This window comes from Ictalurus furcatus, chromosome 6, assembly GCF_023375685.1.
Source record: "Ictalurus furcatus strain D&B chromosome 6, Billie_1.0, whole genome shotgun sequence".
In the NCBI taxonomy this organism is placed as follows: domain Eukaryota; kingdom Metazoa; phylum Chordata; class Actinopteri; order Siluriformes; family Ictaluridae; genus Ictalurus; species Ictalurus furcatus.
The window spans coordinates 14,118,813-14,138,130 of record NC_071260.1 but is presented as its reverse complement, the minus strand read 5'-3'; the positions used below and the strand labels follow the sequence as shown (position 1 = coordinate 14,138,130).

General features: G+C 35.8%; 1 long non-coding RNA gene across 1 annotated transcript; it reads left to right on the top strand.

Annotated features, from left to right (window-relative positions):
* Positions 1-5,521: 5,521 nt before the first annotated feature.
* LOC128608690 (uncharacterized) lies at positions 5,522-17,205 on the top strand. The gene is made up of 6 exons (XR_008386105.1): positions 5,522-5,860; positions 6,604-6,921; positions 8,224-8,329; positions 10,644-10,695; positions 14,749-14,857; positions 15,112-17,205. It is a non-coding gene; the product is annotated as an uncharacterized LOC128608690 (long non-coding RNA).
* The last annotated feature ends 2,113 nt before the right edge of the window (positions 17,206-19,318 follow it).

Here is a 19,318-nt window from a genome sequence, read left to right as displayed (position 1 = left end):
CGTCAGTATCAGTGGCTGCATAAGGGGCAACTGATGAAACACATTACTCGGGTGAAAAACAGCCTTAGGACTCTCAACTCATGATCAGATACTAGACTGTCAAACAAGCATGAGTGTCACAGCTGTAAGGAGAAAATAATGCAGAGTTCATAATATTTTCTCCATTATACATTTCTCACTCACTCACTTTCACTAAGTGCTTTATCCTGGTCATGGTGGATCTGGACCCTGTTCTGGAAACACTGGCTGTAATACACCCTCGATGTGACACCAGTCCATCATAGTGATTGTTACATGACTCAGTGTTTGAAAGTGGGCCTTGTTACATTTAAAAATGTAAAATTAGAACCAATTACCTATTTACCAGAGGAAAACAACACTATTGGTTAGACTGTGAAAGCTGATTTGGTTGACACAGTATTTTCAACGACTTGTTCTTTCCTACAGTGTGTTGCAGCTACACAGATGCGTGACCACAGAGAAGATCAAAGAGAGAATCCTTTTTTATAGGCCATAGCTTATAAATATCAATTAATAAATAGTGACTTCTGTTGTACAGTCAATATCATTTGTATATGAACCATGTCTTAAATACACAGTTTCCTGATTCAGTGTGACCCTGCTCTTTGTTAGAAACATGATTACTTACAGTCTTATTATTTAGTCTACAGTTGTATTTTGGCACTTATTGTTGTATGCTGCAATTACGCACCACAATTTTTGTCATCCCCATGTATTGTGTGCCCTGAGGTCAGTATAGAAAACTTTCTGTTGCAAAGTATAATTAATACTATAAAATTATTACTTTTTTTTCCATTTTTGAGTCACATATGCTATATCATCATTGTTATTGCAATTGATGGAATATTATATTGAGTGAGTGATTCATTGATTCATTCAATCATTCATTTTTTCGCATTTTTTACTGTTAGAATCTGTAACTGAAATGGACTTGATTAGGATCATATGTTATGAATCTACAAACTAGAATCAATACAGTTTACAAAATTATTGTCTAAATTAGCTAATTAGATAACTATTTAAATTGAATCTACCTGTGTGCAATTAAAGTGTCACATGATCTTAATATAAATAAACCTGTTCCTTGAAGGCCTCAGAGTTTGTTAGAACATACCTAAACAAACAACATCAACATGACAAAGTTCAGTTGAACTTAAAAATAAAAACTGGTTACATAAAATATTGGTTATTAAAAAAAACTTTGAACATCTCACAGAGCAACATTAAATACAGTATTAAAAAACTGAAAGACATCCACCAAAATAAGGTGGGCATTGGTCAGAGAATGGTAAATGGTCTGCACTTATATAGCGCTTTACACTGGTTCTCATTCACCCAGTCACACACACGGTAGCAGAGCTGCCATGCAAGGCACTAACTTGCCATCGGGAGCAATTTGGGGTTCAGTGTCTTGCCCAAGGACACTTCGGCATGTGGAGTCACATGGACCAGAAATTGAACCGCCAACCCTACGATTAGTAGGCAACCCGCCCTACCACCTGAGCCACAGCTGCCCCAAAGAGAAACAGTCGAGAGGACTGTATCATTACACATATGGAAGAAATGGCAAAAGCCAACTCATAAAGGTAAAAGACACATTTCAGCTAATTTCTAATACTTCTTTTGACATTATATGTTTAGTAAACTCACGTGAGTCAAGGGTCAAATTTGATGTGCAGTTGTTAATTAAGAAAACATTTCTATGACATTTCTGCTTCTACATTTCTACTAACACAAGTTTCTTCTAAAAAAAATGGCTGAAATGACTCAAGCAACAACATGTAAATAGTCTGTTAGAAGGACAGAGCCAATCAGCAGTCACATCAATGATGTTGAGTAACTTTCATATGCAGGGACTCATCAGAAGTTGCAGCAGGCCACAGACAGCATGTATGTTCAAGTAGGATTTATAAGTAATAGTTAGATCTTGTTGTTCATTTTCATTTTAATAATAAATTAATAAAACAATCAATTTAATTAAATGTGTTATTTATTCAGAACAAAGACTAGTAAAGTGAACTTTGGCATTACCATTTAAGAACAGAAAGGTTTACTTGGTCTAGAGATTTATAACCACTTCTGTCATGTCTAAATTTGTCACTGCTAGACCTCCTCCTGTAAACTGTTTTTGTGAAGTGAAAACGTTCTTAGCTTCCAAAAAAGGGTTATACTCCAAACCCTTTCTGATGGGGAAACACTCGGTTATAGAGTTCTACCAAAAACCATTAAGGGCTTCTAAATAAAGAGTAGAAGTAAGTGTACTTAAGAGATTATAAAAGTGAGAGAATGTGTTTATGGTGAGAAAGTAACACAGGAAGTTAAAGTCTCACTGTGATGGAACTCAATCTCTCACTTCAGTGTCAGTGAACTTCAGAGTTCAGTGTCAGCCTCTGCCTTGCATAATAATCTACTCAGACTATGATGTGGTTAAACCATTACACCACTGACTTGTTAGTCTCAATCCAGTGTTTTTTCTGCAGGGCTATACCATGACAAGCTCAAATAATACATAAATTATGTAAACATTTCTGTGTATTTCATTTGTATGTATATTTAATTTAATGACAATATCAAATGTTTATTTTTTTATAATCCCATTAATATCTGACTAAAATATAATATTTGTAGTAATAGACATTTAGTAAAGCAACAAATAGAAATTGAGTATACAGTGCCCTCCACTAATATTGGCACCCTTGGTAAATATGAGCAAGGAAGGCTGTGGAAAAGTGTCTTTACTGTTGAACATTTTGATCCTTTATTAAAAAAAATAAATAACAAAAATGCTCTGCTCTCATGGATATCAAACAATTGCAAACAGCACACAGGTTTATCAAAAAAATATATTTTTTTAAATGTAGGTGTGCAACAATTATTGGCACCTATTTAGTCAATACTTTTTGCTACTTCCCCTTGCCAAGATAACAGCCATGAGTCTTCTCCTATAATGTCTGATGAGGTTGGAAAATACATGGCAAGGGATCTGAGACCATTCCTCTATACAGAATCTCTCCAGATCTTTCATACGCTGGTGGACACTCCTCTTTAGTTCACCCCACAGCTTTTCTGTGGGTTTCAAGTCAGGGGACTGGGGTGGCCATGGCAGGACCTTGATTTTGTGGTTAGTAAACCATTTTTGTGTTGATTTTGATGAATATTTTGGATCATTGTCCTGCTGGAAGATCCAACCACGGCCCATTTTAAGCTTTCTGGCAGAGGCAGTCAGGTTTTCATTTAATATCTGTTGATATTTGATAGAGTCCATGATGACATGTGTCCTAACAAAATGTCCATGTCCTTTGGCAGAAAAATAGCCCCAAAACATTAAAGATCCACCACCATATTTAACCGTGGGCATGAGGTACTTTTCCATATGGCTACTTCTCTGTGTGCGCCAAAACCACCTCTGGTGTTTATTGCCAAAAAGCTCTGTTTGTTTCATCTGACCATAGAACCCGATCTCATTTGTTCCAGTTCCCAAGTTCCAGTAGTGTCTGGCAAACTGAAGAGGTTTGAGTTTGTTTTTGTATGAGAGTAGAGCCTTTTTTCTTGAAACCATTCCAAACAACTTGTGGTGATGTAGGTGACTTTGGATTGTAGTTTTGGACATTTTCTGACCCAAAGACACAACTAACTTCTGCAATTCTCCAGCTGTGATCCGTGGAGATTTTTTGCTCACTTGAACCATCCTCTTCACGGTGCATTGAGACAATATAGACACACGTCCAATTCCAGGTTGATTCATAACATTTCCAGTTGACTGAAACTTCTTAATTATTGCCCTGATTTTCTTATAGACACTTCCCATTTTGTGAAGCTCAACAATCTTTTGCCGCATATCACAGCTATATTAATTTGTCTTACCCATTTGTTATGAATGACTATGGGAATTTGGACATTTTCACTTAGGGGTCTACTCACTTTTGTTGCCACACACACACACACACACACACACACACACACACACACACACACACACATATATATATATATATATATATAGAGAGAGAGAGAGATAGATAGATAGATAGATAGATAGATAGGTAGATATTTTAACCTGTGTTTTGTTTGCAATTGTTTGCTATCCATGAGAGCAGAGTATTTTTGTGAATTTTTTTAACAAAGGATCAAAAGGTTAAACAATAAAGAGAAATTTTCACAGTGTTATTTGCTCATATTTAGCAAAGGTGCCAATATTAGTGGAGGGCACTGTATATGTGATAAGTCTTTTAAAAGAGTTGGCACCATGGATCAAGTCTGCTGAGCATTTCCTCTTTCATTTTTACACAGACAAAGTGGAAGGACAGAGATGTTATCCAGAATAGAGTTAACAAGTTCCAGTTTAATTTTTCCCTGCTCTTACATTCTTGGTTATAAAAATAAAATGAACCATTTAGTATGTGTAAACAATCTAAGACATTTATTCTGTGTTCTCTTACTTGATTTTGAATATAAAGATTTAACTGCAGGCCCAGTTCTTGGATAGATTTTAGAATATTTTATATTCATCATCCCATTGCCCCTAAGCTGTGGAATTCACTTCATCATCACATCCGCAACCGGGAATCCATTTCTAGATTCAAAAGTTCTTTAAAAACTCTCTTCAGGCTTGATATTCTCTGTGACATGGTTACATAATACTTAATTATAATGTGTTTCATGGTTTTATGTATAATATTTTATAACGTATATATATGTATATATATGTGTGTATATATAAATATATATATATATATATATATATATATGCATTTGTAAATTATATATACAATTATATATATATATATAATTGTACAACATATATATATATATATGTTGTAGTGTTTTGTGAATTGTATTTGCATGTTGTATTTGTGAAGTGGCCTTGGGTATCGTGAAAGGCACTTTTTTAAAATAAAATGTATTATTTCTAAAAAGCCTAATTACAGTGGAGAAAAAAATGGATGGATCAAATATCAAACTTAGGTCATAGGTCATATGGTGTTTTAAGTATTTTCCATATTAAACTAACACCAGTATTCATCAGCAATGTAGATAAGAATATATGTAAATAAGACTGAAATAGAACATATCTAATCATTTTCAGCTTTAGCACTATTTGTTGATGATACAGGAAGTGTGTAGGTGACATTATATATATATATATATATATATATATATATATATATATATATATATATATATATATATATATATATATATATATATATATATTCACTGGGACATTTTGGGATATTGATTTCACCATGAAATAAAGCCCATCTATTTTCCCCACGCATTTATTTGTTTTGTAATCAGTATATAGTCAGTACTCATGCGCTGACAAGCAAAACTGTATTCAGTATTCATGCAAAACAAGTATTCATGAGTAAAACAGTATTCATGCAAAACAAGCCAATATTACAAAATACATATAATCTTAACCTTAACATATTTAAACATTCTTGTAATTTCTCTTGCCATATTTATTCAAAGAGCATGCAAAGGTTAGAGTAAACTCCAGAGGTTTGAGAAAATGGGAGTAAAAATCATTCTTACTTTACACAACTGTGGTCAGTATTTTTCTGATGGGGAAGAGGAGGGGAGCTGCAAGTAAGCTTTCTGTGCTGTTCCGTTTTTTTTTTTGTTTGTTTGTTTTTTTTAACCCACTTCCTCTCACTCCTCCCTGTAGTGTACCAACACACACTTCAGATCCTTTCTCACACAAGGCTGAGCTTGAGAGTGAAAATGTTTTTTAAATCATTTAATAACATGCAACCTAATGTCAATATGACATTGATTCAGATCAAGAATTTGCATCTAGGACTTTGCACCATTGTGTTTCTTCTAACTTGTGGAGGTAAGGATTCATACTGATATAATGAATTCAAGCTGTTTGCCTTTGTAACACATTGGTTTATTGGTGTACTTTTCTGCAACAGAGTGGACATAGCAAATGTTTTTTTTTAATGTCTTTTTACAGTGTGTAAATTAAATTACAAGTGGACTTAAGAGCCTTAGAAAAATAATTGCTAATAGGCTTAGGAAAACAATTGGGCAGTGGTAGCTCAGCGGTTAAGACATTGGACTACAGCTCAGAAGGTCTTGAGTTCAAATGCTACCAAGCTGTGACTGCTGCGCCCTTGAGCAAGGCCCAGCTCAGTTGCATAAACTGCTCAGTTGTATAAAAATTAGATAAATGTAAGTTGCTCTGGATAAGGGTGTCTGCCAAATGCCGTAAATAGTAAATGTCACCATGGTTGTCTAATAATCAGTGAGGAATCATTTTGAATATTCAAACCATTTCATTCATTGGACTGAAAATAGAGGAGTTTTTGAAAATTAGTCTAATTTTCTATTATTAATAATTTTTTATTATGTTATGGATGTTAGAAAAGTGTGTATGTTTACCATGGGTCGTTTTTTTTTTTTTTTGATCTAATGTTAATTACAGAAATTCCAATTAATGAATTTAAATACATCCAATTATACAAAACAACACAATATAATGGTAATGATTTTATTGATTAATATGGCATTCATAGCATAATTCAAAAAAACACATGAATAATAAAAAAAGACTTTTCTGTTTTATTCTTGCAGATTGTACCAAGTCATATGAGAAAAATATTCTACTCCAGATGAACAGAACTGCTTTTAAGGGGGAAACTGTTGTTTTTCACTGCAATGGAACTCTGACTAGTGAACTTCAAGATATTGGTTGGCGTAAAGATGGGAATCTTATTTTTATCTACAGCCCAGTTAAAAACCGAACTGTGTTCAACTACACATCGAGCAGGATGCAGGTTAATCCCCGAATTCCAAGAGAACTACAGATATCTGATGTACAGCTTTCAGATGCAGGAGTATACTCATGTTTTTCATTTGACATGCAGTGGATATTAACCGTATATATAGAAGGTAATTACATATATGGTGGTCCGAGGAAAAACCTGTCACATGTTGCTGTGACTGAATTCTTGCAAACAGCCAAAATTCATGTTTTGGTCATTATTGGGGTTTCTAACTATAACAGAGGGGTGCTACTGTGACTTCATTATTGACATACATCACTTCTCCTTGTCAGTTTGGGGGGGTTCGCGGTGGTGGTGGTGGTGGGTGGGGGGAGGGGTTGCTGCAGGATTCGTCCACTCAGAAAAAAAACACATATTAAGGTGCTGGTAGAAAATCTGTGCATGTGTGTGTGTGTGTGTGTGTGTGTGTATCTCTAAACTAACTGTTAGCATACAGGTGCATCTAAAAAATATTTGAATATTGTGGAAAAGTTTCCATAATTTAATTCAAAAAGTCCAAAAGTTCATATATTCTAGATTCATTACACATAAAGTGAAATATTTCAAGCCCTTTTTTTGGTTTTACTTATGATGATTACGGCTTCCAGCTCATGGAAATCAAAAATCTAGTATCTCAAAATATTTTCTGAGAGTGACCAGAGTTTAAAATGCTAATTCTTTATTTCTGGTTCACATGCATCTAAAAGAGAGAGAAAAAAATTCCTAATAGAATATATTGACATTTTTCAATAATGTGAACAGTTTTTCCAGGCCACCACTCTCTCTCTCTCTCTCTCTCTCTCTCTCACAAGAGCAAGAGTCATTCAAACTCACCACAGAAAACAGAAAAATGGGGTGGCATTTAGTTTGTAGAATCTGGTGAAGCTGGACTCGATGTGTCTGCTTCAAAAATGTCTTTTAATCTTAGTGCTGCCCTTGAGGTGGCTAATAGTGCATATTAAATGCCATTCAATGAAAAAAGGCACCTCTGACCTGGGTTCAAGTATGCCTGTGCAAATTGTTTGTTTACACAGTGGCCTAACCTGTATTTAAAAAGCAGAGCCCTTTTATGATGGTCCTCAAAACAAAGCTGGTCAGCAACCATGGTGGTCACTTCCACATAACACTTAACAGCATTCACTAATCACAGGGCTGGCCTGCAGGCATAGATTAATAGGTTTGCTGCTGCACTAATAGCTAGACTATATGACCAAAAGTATATGGAGACCTGACCATCACACCCATATGTGGTTCTTCCCCAAACTGCTGCCACGAAATTGGAAGCACAGAATTGTATAGAATGTCTTTGTATCTCTCTCTCTCACACACACACACATACATGCATGCATACATACATAATGCTGTGAGTAATTTTTCATTTCATGGGATACTAACCATTTCCTTTTATCTAATTTTGATGCTAATACAGAGAATGAACAACAGCAAAATACAACAAAACTACGGTACATAGTTCCCTCAGTTACAGGAGCTGCTGCAATATGCGTCATTATCTTCTGTGCTGTGTGTATTCATAGGTGAGTGAATAGAGCAGATCATACTATACAGCATGTACCACACATCTACACATACATACATCACAACACCTTATATATATATATATATATATATATATATATATATATATATATATATATATATATATATATATATATATATATATATATATATATATACACACACACACACACACACACACATATATATTATGGCTGCAACAACTAATTGATAAAATTGATAATTGATAATTAAAATAATTGACAATTAATTTTATTATGGATTAGTTGGGTCTGTGACATCACTGTGGATAACCCTATCAGTGACATCACTTTACAATGGTGAAAAATGCATTTCTATGAATAAAACACATCTGAGAAACAGCAGAGGTCACAGAGTGAGCTGCTGTGGGAAATCCAGTTTTTCCAAAACATGAGAATGTTTTATGTTAAGCACTTCAAACAAACTTGTAAGTGTATTAACGTGGCTTGTCGTGTCAGATGCTGTAACAGATGTGTGTGCTGGTTAATGTGTTCCAGAAATGTTTTCTTCAGCGCAGAAATTACATTTTTACCTTTATATCCTCATCTGTAAATGTTAGAAATTCACACCAGTATTTCCATTTTACATAATGCCTTGTATTGTATATAAGTATTGGATACGTTAGGGCTGCACAATTAATCAAAGATTGATCTCGATTAAGATTTGGACGGCCCACCATTGCATTAACATGATCGAATGCGTTATTGACGTTTAAAGTTCATCCTCTGCTAATAGAAAACTCCGCAGCATATCAAACCAAGCGCTTCCTAAACTTACAGCCAGTCACCATGGAGTGGCACAGGGATGAAGTCATTTTGTATGCCTAAACCCGGAAACAAGTTAGCGTTTATCCCTTCTGGTTCCATCCCAAAGTCAATGGTTTTAATGGGATTTTGGTGAAAAGCCTGAAATAACGTCAGCTCAAAATATTTTCACGTTTTATTCTACGAAATAAAATACACCAGTAAAACTCCATTCATGATTTTTTTTAAAGCTTTACCATGTATTTAAAAAAGTGGTTGCTAACTCTCACGTAATGACGTTTAGGATAGATGCAAGTGCAGATAAGAGCTTTATTGAAGAGAGGTAGACAAATCCAAAACATGAGATAATAGCGTGGTCGAAAACCGGCAAAAGGTCAGGTGATCGGCAAACGGGCATAAACAAGGCTAAACAAGAATCAAACAACGAGGTCGAGAACAGGATCAAAGCTATGAGCCGTGAAAGTATGCACAAAAACTTGGTACATGGAAAAGTCATGCAATACTTCGCATCGAATAAAGAGACATGAGGGGTTTAAATGACAAACGTAATTAAGGGTGAACACAAAAGAGCTGAAACTAAAGATGGCACATAAGAGAACAACCAGTGACAATACAGGGGCGGAGCTAGGACAGAAATCTTAACAAATGCACATGTAGAAAGTAAACAAAGTCAATGTTACTAAAAGAGCACGCTGCGAGCTCCAACGCTTGCCTGACGGGAAATCATGCCATTAAAATGTTGCTAAATGAGACTACAGACATTGTCGTTGACATTAAACATCATCACGCTGAACAGGAAAAAACTTTTCAGATAAACTGGTTCAGGTGTGCTGTGCACAATACCCCCCCAAAAAACCGAGGGAACCGGTGTGATGGTAACTTCCAGGTTTCTGCACAAAATGACGTCATCCCTGCGTCACCGCTCTATTGGGTGATTTGACTGCGTCTCTCCTCCAGTAAACACTTTTATTGCCTTTTCTGCATTTGCCTGAATTGTTTTCATTTGGTTGCATATTGTTATATTTGATGCATATTTTCATTGGGTTGATTTTTTATTTTTACTTATCCTATATTTTGGGCACAATTTTATTTATATTTTGCTTCTACGAGATGATTCACTTTAAGGACAAGTCTAATTTGATGCAAAGATTTGTACATTAGCAGAAATGTAGCAAAGCATGGACGTGAAAGCAGCGGTCTTTTTATTTAAATGTGAAAGTGCAATAAAAATATGTTGACCATAAAATCAATGAATAATCATGATAAATAATCATGATCTCAAGATTGATCAAAATAATCGGGGTTATTATTTTGGCCATAATCGTGCAGCCCTAGATCTAAGTCACATTTGATCTCCATGCCTTTATATATGTACCAAACATTCATATGCAATAAAGTCAAAACTAGTTATATTTACAGGGAAATACATTTTATATTCTCTATTGAAGCTGCCTGCAGAATTTAGCAACACACTGCAAATATAATACCAAATTATAAAAAAAATTATAACACTTATTTTTTCACACAGGAAAAATAAGAAGAAAGAGGCATCTGATCAGAGAGACACAATGGATGACCATGTGAGTTTTATGAATACATATTTTATACACACACATATAATATAGAATTCTCATCTGTATTACTAAAGATTGCAATATAACATAATAGAATTCTATACCTTGTATATCCAGTTGTGAGTTGTGATACATCATCAATGTACTTATGACTAATTGATGTCTTTTACAGAAATACTCTACTCTCATGGATATCAAACAATTGCAAACACAGGTTTAAATATAGGTGTGCAACAATTATTGGCACCCCTATGAATTCATATGAGAAAAATATATTTGAATTATATTCCCATTGATATTTTAATTTTTTTAGTACATCTGGGTGACAAGGAACTGGAAATTTTTCAACCATGACTTCCTGTTTCACAGAAGTATAAATACGAGGTAACACATATGCCAAATTCTGCTAGTCATTCATAACAATGGGTAAGACCAAGGAATATAGCTGTGATGTGTGGAAAAAGGTTGTTGAGCTTCACAAAATGGGAAGTGACTATAAGAAAATAACACAAGCATTGAAAATGCCCATTTCCACCATCAGGGCAATAATTAAGAAGTTCCAGTCAACTCAAAATGTTATGAATCAACCTGGAATTGGACGTGTGTCTATATTGTCTCAACGCACTGTGAAGAGGATGGTTCGAGTGGCCAAAAAATCTCCAAGGATCACAGCTGGAGAATTGCAGAAGTTAGTTGCGTCTTGGGGTCAGAAAGTCTCCAAAACTACAATCCGAAGTCTCCTACATCACCACAAGTTGTTTGGAAGAGTTTCAAGAAAAAACCTCTACTCTCATCCAAAAACAAACTCAAGCGTCTTCAGTTTGCCAGACACTACTGGAACTTCAAATGGGATCGGGTTCTATGGCCAAATATATATAACCAAAACAGAGCTTTTTGGCAATAAACACCAGAGGTGGTTTTGGCACACACACAGAGAGGTAGCCATATGGAAAAGTACCTCATGTCCATGGTTAAATATGGTGGTGGCTCTTTAATGTTTTGGGGCTGTTTTTCTGCCAGAGGTCCTGGACATTTTGTTAGGATACATGGCATCAACAGATATTAAGTGAAAACTTGACTGCCTCTGTCAGAAAGCTTAAAATGGGCCACGGTTGGATCATCCAGAAGGATAATGATCCAAAACATACATCAAAATCAACAAAAAAATTGTTTATTGACCACAAAATCAAGGTCCTGCCACAGACATCCCAGTCCCCTGACTTGAAACTCTGTGGGGTGAAATGAACAGGAGAGTCCACCAGTGTGGACCTCGAAATTTGAAGGATCTGGAGATATTTTGTATGGATAAATGGTCTTAGATCCCTTGGCATCTATTCCCCCACCTCATCAGGCATTATAGGAGAAGACTCAGCTGTTATCTTGGCTTTGACTATTATTGACAAAAATGGTGCCAATAATTGTTGCACACCTACATTTAACAAAGATGTATTTTTTGATAAACCTGTGTTGTGTTTGCAATTGTTTGATATCCATGAGAGCAGAATATTTTTGTGAATATTTTTAACAAAAGATCAAAAAGATAAACAATAAAGACAATTTTTTACAGCCTTCTTTGCTCACATTTACCAAGGGTGTCAATATTAATGGACGGCACTCTATATATCAGCATAAATATGACCTAAAACATCAGATTTTCTCAAGTCCTAAAAGTACAGTGCTGTGAAAAGTATTTGCCCCAACCTGATTTCTTTTGTTTTTGTATACAGCTCATACTAAATTGTTTCAGAAGCAAACTAATTCTAAGACAAAACATAGGCAACCTGAGTAAACAATACAGGTTTTTAAATGAAGATTTATTTATTGAAGAATTTTTTTTTAATCCAATACCAACTGGGCCTGTGTGAAAATGTATTTGCCCCATAGTTACTAATTGCCCAAATCTATGAAACTGCACACATAATGGGGTTCATCTGGACGAGAAGCAACCAGGTCTGATTACTGCAAACCCTGTTCAATCAAATCAATAATTAACTAGAATTTTTTCAATAGTATGAAGTTGGCTTCAATAAAAAAATTAAAATAAAAACTGGAATTTTAGTCCATACCTCAATACAGAACAGCTTCAACTCTGGGATGTTGGTGGGTTTCCTCACATGAACTGCTCGTTTCAGGTCCTTCCACAACATTTCTATTGAATTAAGTTCATGACTTTGACTCGGCCATTCCAAAACATTAACTTTATTTTTCTTTAACCATTTTTGGTAGAATGACTTGTGTGCTTAGTCATTGTCTTGCTGCATGACCCACTTTCTCTTGAGATTCAGTTCATGAACAGATGTCCCGACGTTTTCCTTTAGAATTCGCTGGTATAGTTCAGAATCCATTAATGATGGCAAGCCATCCAGGTCCAGATGCAGCAAAACGGGCCCAAACCAAGATACTATCACCACCATGTTTCACAGATGGGAAAGGTTCTTTGCTGGAATGCAGTGTTTTCCTTTCACCAAACATAATGCTTCTGATTTGAACCAAAACACTTGATTTTGGTATCATCCATCCACAAAAGATATTTCCAATGGCTTGTCCACATGATCATTGAACTGCAGAGGGGCAGGAATGTTCTTTTTGGAGAGCAATGGCTTTTTCCTTGCAACCCTGCCATGCACATCATTGTTGTTCAGTGTTCTCCTGATGGTGGACTCATGAACATTAACATTAGGCAATGTGAGAGAGGCCTTTAGTTGCTTTGAAGTTACCCTGGGTTCCTTTGTGTCCTCACGGACTATTACACATCTTGATCTTGGAATGATCTTTGTTGGTTGGCCACTCCTTTTGAGGGTAACAGCGGTCCTGAATTTTCTCCATTTGTACATAGTCTGTCTGACTGTGGATTGGTGGAGTCTAAACTCTTTAGAGATGTTTTGTTTAAAACCTTTCCAGCCTGATGTGCATCAACAACTCTTTTTCTGGGGTTCTCAGAAATCTCCTTTGCTTGTGCCATGATACACTTCCAAACATGTGTTGTGAAGCTCAGACTTTGATAGATACCTGTTCTTTAAATTAAACAGAGTGCTCACTCACACCTGATTGTCATCCCATTGATTGAAAACACCTGACTCTAATTTCACCTTCAAATCAACTGCCAATCCTAGAGGTTCACATACTTTTGCCACTCACCAATATATGTACTAAAGGATAATTTTCCTCAATAAATAAATGACCAAGTATATATATTTTTTGTCTCATTTGTTTAATTGGGTTTTCTTTGTCTACTTTTTGGACTTGTGTGAAAATCTGATGTTTTAAGTATTCATATTTATTTAAAATTCTTAAGGGTTCACAAACTTTGAAGCACCACTGTACATAAACTGGGTCGCTGGTTATACATTCACAATGACTTGTATCTGAAGGCTATCATTGTGTTCCAAATAAAAGAAGCAGATATTTTGCTTAACTTTTGTGCAGGGATGTCGCTAAGGGGTGCCCAGGGGTGGCCAATGCCACTATAACATGAAGCATGTCCACTTGAAAGTATTTGAAACTGAACGACTTGGTAAATCTTACTGTTATAGGCTAGGTTGAATAATAATAATGGAACACTCACTACAACATCTCTGGGAAATTTCAAAGATCAAAGAACAAGAAAATATAGTTAGGTAACACAGAAGTGAATTATTCCATGGCCCAGTGACCACACCAAACAAACAGGTGAACCAACACCAAACAAAATGTTTGACATTAACAATATTCATTATTTGGAGGCCTATATTTGGATTGCTTTAGGCTGTTATTATCTACCATTAGCTACAGATTTTGAATTCATAATGTTTGTGTAGCGGTGCAATGTGTAGTAGCCATGGACGTAACAAGTGCTGAGGAAAATAATGATGACCACCTTCAGAGAATTCCACTGAATATATTGAGAATACAGTCAGTCCACCAATTAGCTTACAAAAGTGGTGCTAAAATTGATGTCGTAACTCACAGTAAACATATGAAGAAGCAGTATTAATTTAAAGAAATAATGAAAAGTGTACCTAATAAGACCTAATTATTATACCAATAACCTGTATGAAACATTCATTTGTTTGTCAAAAGCAACCACATGGAGGAAGAATGAACCGCAATCAGAGCAGCCAGTATTTTGAGAGATTTAATTCAGTTTATGGACAAATACAGAGCTGAATATTTCTCAAGAATACTACAGGTATGCACTGTATGACAAGAGTAAGAACCAGAGAAAACTCTCAAATGGATTGTTATTTAATATATTTATTTAATTTGTATAAAAATAAATAGAACATAAAATATATACAATTACAAATAGCATATTAAATTGTTCTAATACTCTACAATGTCTAGGTGTACTAAAAATAAATTTGTTTCAGTAGTATTTCATACATTTTTTAAATTCATGGATTCATTCTTTCAACACAAAAATTAATTCTTATGCTTCCACAGGGCACAGAACATCAACCAGTTTTGGGTCTACGAGTGTGGATATTTAGCTGGTGTCACCTGAAAAGACAATGTATGCCTGAAAATCGACTGATTACATATGTGGCGCTCTTCTGGAAAATGTTGATGTGAAAATCAGACAGGCTGCACAGTACACAGTACACCTTGTGTAGTTCTTATGAACAAGCTATTAACTGCACAGTCAATTTTCTGAACTATCTATTACAGATACAAGTATTTGGACACTTGACCATCATAGCCATATTTACATTTATGGCATTTGGCAGACACCATTATCCAGAGTGACTTACAGAAGTGCTTTGAAGTCTCCATCAATAAACATACCCTGATACTAGTTCACTAATCACAGACTAAAAATACTATCAGTCTAAGAACTCTGTTAGGGAGGTAATATAGTAGGAAAGCACACAGACAACACAATTTATTTATTTATTTATTTTTTATTAACTGCTAATTTAAGTACTTCAAGAAGCGGTAGGTCTTTAGATGTCATTTGAAGACTGCTAGTGACTCAGCCCTTTGGACATCTAGGGTAATACATTCCAGAACCTAGGTGCTTTGAGGTAAGTGGGTGCTGGTTCGTTTTGGCTTTGTAGGCAAGCATGATTGTTTTAAATCTGATGCGGGCAGCTACAGGAAGCCAGTGGAGGGAATATAGCAATTGGGTGGTGTGGGAGAACTTAGGAAGGTTGAAAATAAGTCATCCAGCTGCATTTTTGATCAGTTGCAGAGGTCGAATTGCACTCAGAGGCAAACCTGCCAGAAGCAAATTGCAGTAGTCCAGTCTCAAACTGAACAAGCACCTGAATGGCCTGTGTGGATAGTAATGGATGAATGCTTCTGATCTTGTAAAGGAGAAACTGACATGAGCATGTCAGATTAGGCACTGTAAGAAGAAAATGACAGTTGATTGTCCATGGTTACCACAAGGTTGCATGCAGTGACCGAAGGTGAGGTCAGAGAGTTGTCCAGGGAGATCACAAGATCCTGCCACGAGGATGAATCACCTGGGATGAACAGCAGTTCAGTTTTGCTCAGATTAACTTTCAGCTGATGAGCTGCCATCCATGATGAGTTGTCTGTAAGACATGCTGATATCTGAGCAGAAATATGAGTGTCTGAGGGAGGGAAGGAGAGGATGAGTTGAGTATCATCCGCATAGCAGTGGTATGAAAGATACATATGTGCTTGTTCAATTTTCCAATCCAAATCCACTCTTGTCACTAAATATTGGAGCATGGCTGTGGGGATTTACCCATTTAACCACAAGAATATTAGGCATGCACTGATCTCAAGCGAGAAGATCTAGTGTGCATTCAGCATTCCATTTCATCCAAAGTTGTTCAGTGGGGTTGAGGTCAGGGCTCTGTGCAGGCCTCTTGAGTTCTTTCACTCCAGTCTTTGCAAACCATGTCTTTATGGAGCTCGCTGTGTACTAGGGCATTTTCATGCTGGAACCGGTTTGGGCCCCTTAGTTCTTGTAAGGGGAGTAAGGGGAAACTTAATGCTACAGCATAGATATTCTATACAATTGTGTGCTTCCAACTTTGTGGCAACCATTTTGGGAAAGCCCAGGTATGGTGTGATGGTAAGGTGTCCACATGCTTTTGGTCATATACAGTATGAAAATGGACAGCAACACCAGATTGTGAACAGTTTCATTATTTGAAAACATTAAGAATATTACTGGTCAGGATTCAAAGCACCTATTTTTAACATTTAATAAATTATTTATTAAACCATCAATTTGAACAAATCCTAGTGGTTGATTTCTGTTCTTGAAGGAAGAAGTATCTTTCTTTCATCAAACAAGTTTTCCCAGCTAGGGGTTGGTATCAGGTTGGAAGCCCCTGAAATATTTTCCAGTTCCAAATGCTTATTCTTAGATGGTTAACGTAACACACATACAACACAGCTGATTAAAGCATATACCCTTTAAAAACATTATTATAATGCAAGTACTGCCAAAATATTATTCATAAGTCAGATAATGCTATTTTGCATAGTAATTTTGCTATATGGATGCCATCATTGCAATTACATATTTAACCACCCAAAATGTCAAATAAATATGCTTCTTAGTTACTGTGTGAGCACATGGATATAGAGGTGACAGCCAATGATCTACTGGGTATCTAATGTAGGAGGAGAAAAAAAAGATAGGTCTGATTTTATAAAGATAAAATTCCAGGTCATACACAATACAAGCTCAGTGATACACAATCCAAAGGGCAAGAGTGGGCACAGAGAATATCAGAGGTAAATAGAAACAAAGGAATATCCAAGCCAGGAAAACCAGAAGAGCAAGGCAGGGTCCTACAATCCCTGGCAAAAATGATGGAATTCACTCGGGTTTTTTTTTTTTTTTTTTTACTTCATAGCAAACTAACAAATCCCAGATATGACACAAAACAATTTTTGTTTAATAGCTAAACATGGAGTTGTGAAACATACCTCAAACAAGTTAAATGAACCACAACCCCCCCCCCCCCCAAACCCCCCAAACCCCCCAAAAATGGGCACAAACTCTGCGCACACAGGTACCATAAAAGTCGATTCGTACCCCCAGCCACGAAAGTGCGAGGCAAACATACTAACCACTAAGCCACCATGCCCCAAACTATTACATGAAAAAAAAATCCATTTGTCAATATTTATCACATTCTTTTCTTTTTCACTTTTATACAGATGTTTTTTTAAAGAAAGAAAAGGAAAATCCTTTTAACCAATTTGTTGATTAAATAGTGTGTTTTAAGTCAATAACTTTAAGAAAACATCCAATTTCTATTAAGTTTCAGGTGACACAACAGTGTGTTGCCAGGTATATAATTACCTGCATGTCATGTGGTGGGCTCAATAAATAAGAGCACTCAAACAGTTGTTTTGATATAGCCTATCCATGAATATATTACATTATTTTTGCACACAATATTGTAGATCAGTTTAATAAAAAATAGACTTTAGCCATATTCAGATTTGATTTGTTTATCGGGGGAACAGCTGTAAAAAATTTTTTTTACACATCTCCAGTGATAAAACTATCGCATCTAGACAGCAATAAAATGACCACAGAAGGAGTTTCAGGTTGTAGTTTCTATAAACCCATTTGGGCAAGTACTATGGCAAGTTGTAGGAGTCAAGCATCATTTTTCTAGGACAAGGTGATAAAAAATCATGCACATGTCTATCTGGATGGGACTAAAATGGTCAGACAACCACTATAGGTAAGTCGGTCTGTAATTTTCTCAGAGGAGGACAAAGACAAAAAACTGACATGACAATCCAGATGGACATAAAATCACAAAGTGGCACCTGTGAAATAAGAAATTACCCCATGTAAATTAATCCCATATGAATAGGGCTTTACAATACATTAACTGTTATGTTATGTGCATACCTTCCAAATAGTTTGACCAAAAATCATCAGATTTGGTGCAGCAAACCGAGTCGAATGATATCCAATTTTCCCATGGCACCCATTCTGGGCATCAGCCATTTTAAAATTTGTCGGAAAATTTATTTATTTTTTTTTAAACAAACGCATTAGCAGAATGTTAAAAAACTTGGTATGCGTCTTCGACACGGTACCTTGAAGGTACTCAAAACGTTTCGGAACAGTGCCACCTTGTGGTCAGAAGACAATAAATTTTTTTTAAACTGCTAAAACTTTTGCCTGCTTTTGCCTGTTGTCATGATATTTGTCTTGATATATTCCCATGAGACCATGTTGGCAGAAAGTTATTAAAAGTTTTTTGATGGACCAAAGTGATCTTGTATAGCACATCAACAAAGTCGATGAAGAGCACGTCAAAGTGGATGTGAGGCAATATCTCCTCAACTAAACGTTATGCTAATAACTTTTAAACGGTAAGGCCTAGAGACAATTCTTTTTTTCCCTCTGATTCCTTGGTCCAAAACGATTCGATTATGTCATTTTCTGTAATGAAAATGTTCCCTCCATTTTTAAATGTCTGAAAAACCTACTTTTTCAAACCTGTCCAAGACTGTTTGTCCAATTTTCACCAAAATTGGCCCAGATCATCTTGAGATCATGCTGGCAAAAAGTTATTAAAAGGTTTTGATAGACCAATATCATGTTGTCATGATATTGGTCTTGATAGATTCCTTGGGTCATGTCAAGAAGAGTGATACCAATTATGCCACTGTCGGCTGAACTTGAGGTCTGCCA